Source organism: Echiichthys vipera, assembly GCF_963691815.1.
Source record: "Echiichthys vipera genome assembly, chromosome: 18".
NCBI classification, from domain to species: domain Eukaryota; kingdom Metazoa; phylum Chordata; class Actinopteri; order Perciformes; family Trachinidae; genus Echiichthys; species Echiichthys vipera.
In genome coordinates this window covers 310500-315499 of record NC_139843.1, presented here as the reverse complement: position 1 = coordinate 315499, position 5000 = coordinate 310500, and positions in this window count along the sequence as shown.

Sequence of the window (5000 nt, the reverse complement as noted above, 5' to 3'; positions counted from 1 at the left end):
TTCATCATCACGTTACACACACACACACACTTCATCATCACGTTACACACACACACACTTCATCATCACGTTACACACACACACACACACACTTCTTCATCACGTTACACACAAACACACTTTATCATCACGTTACACACACACACACACACTTCTTCAGCACGTTACACACACACACACACACTTCTTCATCATCACGTTACACACACACACACACACACACACTTCATCATCACGTTGCACACACACACACACACACTTCATCATCACGTTACACACACACACACAGACACCAGCAGATATGAACGAGGACGACGAGACAAACAGAGGCTCAGGATCAACCTGCTGCATGTTCAACTGTTCATCTGTTCAGCTGTTAAACTGAAACCAGCCGGAGACGTGACAAAGACACAAACATGCTCCAGTGACGAGCTCCGGGGCTTTTATTGTGAAAGGGAAGAAGGAAGTGGATCTGTTCTTATAAATAATAAATGTAGATGTTTGTTTATAAAGTAAAAAATTGTCCTTCAGTCGGTGGATCTTGTTTTTCTGCTCTTGTTCCAATATTCACATTTTCCCTCCATCAGTCTGAACTGAAGGCAGCTGGTCCTGGTCCTGGTCCAGGTCCTGGTCCTGGTCTAGGTCCAGGTCCTGGTCCTGGTCCTGGTCTAGGTCCAGGCCCAGGTCCTGGTCCTCTTCTATTCAGCATTTAAACTCTTACATTATGCAGACGACACCCTGTTTACCTTCTTTGTTCCCAAAGTTGACGTCGGTCTCACAGAGAGGGACGGAAATAACATCCTGTCTGTTTGTTTTTGTGTCTGTCCAGGACCAAGGACCTGGACCAGGACCAGGACCAGGACCAGGACCGGGAACCGATCCTGATCCAGGTTCTGGTCCTGCTCCGTCTCACAGAGAGGGACTGGGATAAAATTCTGTTGTTGTTTCCGTTCTAAACTCACTCTCAGAGAAATCTCGTGAGATCACAGGCAGCTCATCTAGAGCTGCATAAAGAGGTTCGTACAGTAAATTTATATATTTATATTTATTTATATGAGATGATGTGACTTTGGACGAGAACACACAATGAGACGTGGTTCGTCACAAGTGAAGGGTCAATAAAGACACACACACACATTTATTAAAATACTCGTTCTGTGAAAGTGAGTTAATGTTTGTTAGTGTGTTAAAATAAAATCTAATATGATCATAAACAGTCTGATCACAGGACACACGGACACACGGACACACACGGACACACGGACACAGACGGACACACGGACACACGGACACAGGCGGGACTAACTATAAATATAAAATATTAAATAGTCTGAGTCTCTGGTCTCAGATCAGGGGTCTGAGTCTCTGGTCTCAGATCAGGAGCATGAGTCTCTGGTCTCAGATCAGGAGTCTGAGTCTCTGGTCTCAGATCAGGGGTCTGAGTCTCTGGTCTCAGATCAGGAGTCTGAGTCTCTGGTCTCAGATCAGGAGTCTGAGTCTCTGGTCTGAGATCAGGAGTCTGAGTCTCTGGTCTGAGATCAGGAGTCTGAGTCTCTGGTCTCAGATCAGGAGTCTGAGTCTCTGGTCTGAGATCAGGAGTCTGAGTCTCTGGTCTCAGATCAGGAGTCTGAGTCTCTGGTCTCAGATCAGGGGTCTGAGTCTCTGGTCTCAGATCAGGAGTCTGTGTCTCTGGTCTCAGATCAGGAGTCTGTGTCTCTGGTCTCAGATCAGGAGTCTGTGTCTCTGGTCTCAGATCAGGAGTCTGAGTCTCTGGTCTCAGATCAGGAGTCTGAGTCTCTGGTCTCAGATCAGGAGTCTGTGTCTCTGGTCTCAGATCAGGAGTCTGAGTCTCTGGTCTCAGATCAGGAGTCTGTGTCTCTGGTCTCAGATCAGGAGTCTGAGTCTCTGGTCTCAGATCAGGAGTCTGTGTCTCTGGTCTCAGATCAGGAGTCTGTGTCTCTGGTCTCAGATCAGGAGTCTGAGTCTCTGGTCTCAGATCAGGAGTCTGAGTCTCTGGTCTCAGATCAGGAGTCTGTGTCTCTGGTCTAAGATCAGGAGTCTGAGTCTCTGGTCTCAGATCAGGAGCATGAGTCTCTGGTCTCAGATCAGGAGTCTGTGTCTCTGGTCTCAGATCAGGAGTCTGAGTCTCTGGTCTCAGATCAGGAGTCTGAGTCTCTGGTCTCAGATCAGGAGTCTGAGTCTCTGGTCTCAGATCAGGAGTCTGAGTCTCTGGTCTCAGATCAGGAGTCTGAGTCTCTGGTCTCAGATCAGGAGTCTGAGTCTCTGGTCTCAGATCAGGAGTCTGAGTCTCTGGTCTCAGATCAGGAGTCTGAGTCTCTGGTCTCAGATCAGGAGCATGAGTCTCTGGTCTCAGATCAGGAGCATGAGTCTCTGGTCTCAGATCAGGAGTCTGAGTCTCTGGTCTCAGATCAGGAGTCTGAGTCTCTGGTCTCAGATCAGGAGTCTGAGTCTCTGGTCTCAGAGAGTGTTTTAGAGAGAGAGGCCGGACATACGCGACCTGTTTCCTGGTTTCCTGAGGGCGTCGTCACAAACAGGGTCCCCTTTGTCTGAGGACGACATACAGAGCAAGACTTCCTACGATATAAACAAACATGAATGAGTGTAAATGAGTGTAAATGCGCTGGTTTGATTCCCGTGCAGATGTGGAGCAGAGAAGAAGACGCAGCGAGCTGAGGACACGTTTTTATTCAGTCGTTCAAACAAGAATCACATTTAAACAAAGGGTGCAGCTGATTGGACGATCAGCTTTGATTGACAGCTCTATAAACGTGAGAAGACGTTAATGTTCACTTTTCTTTTCTGATACAAAACGACGTTTGTGTTTCAGTGGCACACACACGCACACGCACACACACACGCACACGCACACGCACACACACACGCACACACACACACACACACACACACACACACACACACACACACACACACACACACACACACACACACACACGTTACGACACGACTCAACATCCATTTATACAAAAACACTCAGATATAAATACACTTTTATCATCTGTATGATACAAAAGAGTTCAGGACGCACAAACGTTCGTTCATAACAACAAACCACAGGGAACACGGCGGGGCGGGGCTTAGGTGCTCGGGGCGGGGCTTAGGTGCTCAGGGAGGGGCTTAGGTGCCCGGGGCGGGGCTTAGGTGCTCGGGGCGGGGCTTAGGTGCTCAGGGAGGGGCTTAGGTGTTAGGGGAGGGGCTTAGGTACCCGGGGCGGGGCTCATGTGCTCGGGGCGGGGCTTAGGTGCTCAGGGAGGGGCTTAGGTGCCCGGGGCGGGGCTTAGGTGCTCGGGGAGGGGCTTAGGTGCTCGGGGAGGGGCTTAGGTGGAGGGGGAAGGGCTAAGATAAAAAAGACAACGCTGGACAAGAAGACGGACAGCGACAGTAGCCAATCAGGATGCAGGGTTTGTGTTTACAGCACGAGCATGAAACAAACAACAGGTAAATCAAATATACAGCACAGACAGGCGGGGGGCGGGGCTACAGGCGGGGCGGGGCTACAGGGCAGGGGGCAGTGCGGGGAGGGGTTCGTGAGGGGAGGGGCGGGGTTAGTGAGGGAGGGGCGGGGTCAGTGAGGGGATCATCACGTGTCACCGTGGTCACGAGTCTTTGTGCTGAAAATACTCAAAACGTTCTCATCATGTTCGACACGTGCAGACAAAGACGCCACAGCGCCGGCCTCTGATTGGCCGACAGCAGCGCCAACCATCGAGCAGCTGATGCTGACGGGAGCCAATCAGGACCAGACCCAGCTGTTGGTCCTGGATCCTCAGAGTTTCCTTCAACACACGACCTTTACTGCGTCCTTGCTCCAAAACTAGGAGGCTTCCTTCTTTTATGCTTCCTAACTGGGCTCCTTGGTTCCTAACTGGACTCCTTGGTTCCTAACTGGGCTCCTTGGTTCCTAACTGGACTCCTTGGTTCCTAACTGGGCTCCTTGGTTCCTAACTGAGCTCCTTGGCTCCTAACTGGGCTCCTTGGTTCCTAACTGGGCTCCTTGGTTCCTAACTGGACTCCTTGGTTCCTAACTGGGCTCCTTGGTTCCTAACTGGGCTCCTTGGTTCCTAACTGGGCTCCTTGGTTCCTAACTGGACTCCTTGGTTCCTAACTGGGCTCCTTGGTTCCTAACTGGGCTCCTTGGTTCCTAACTGGGCTCCTTGGTTCCTAACTGGGCTCATTGGTTCCTAACGGGACTCCTTGGTTCCTAACTGGGCTCCTTGGTTCCTAACTGGGCTCCTTGGTTCCTAACTGGGCTCCTTGGTTCCTAACTGGACTCCTTGGTTCCTAACTGGGCTCATTGGTTCCTAACTGGACTCCTTGGTTCCTAACTGGACTCCTTGGTTCCTAACTGGGCTCCTTGGTTCCTAACTGGGCTCCTTGGTTCCTAACTGGGCTCATTGGTTCCTAACGGGACTCCTTGGTTCCTAACTGGGCTCCTTGGTTCCTAACTGGGCTCCTTGGTTCCTAACTGGGCTCCTTGGTTCCTAACTGGGCTCATTGGTTCCTAACTGGACTCCTTGGTTCCTAACTGGGCTCCTTGGTTCCTAACTGGGCTCCTTGGTTCCTAACTGGATTCCTTGGTTCCTAACTGGGCTCCTTGGTTCCTAACTGGATTCCTTGGTTCCTAACTGGGCTCCTTGGTTCCTAACTGGGCTCCTTGGTTCCTAACTGGGCTCCTTGGTTCCTAACTGGGCTCCTTGGCTCGGACCCAGAAGTCTTATTTTGAAAGGGTGTGAGGTCTGAACAGCTGATGGTTCAGAGACTGGAGATGGACTGAGCGCGTGCGTCACGTGCGTCCTGTCTGCGGATGTTTAGAGTCTCTGTGTGATCCCATCGACCTGATCTGGGACCGGGACCAGGACCAGGACCTGATCTGGGACCAGGACCAGGACCTGATCTGGGACCAGGACCAGGACCTGATCTGGGACCAGGACCTGATCTGGGACCGGGACCAGGACCAGGAC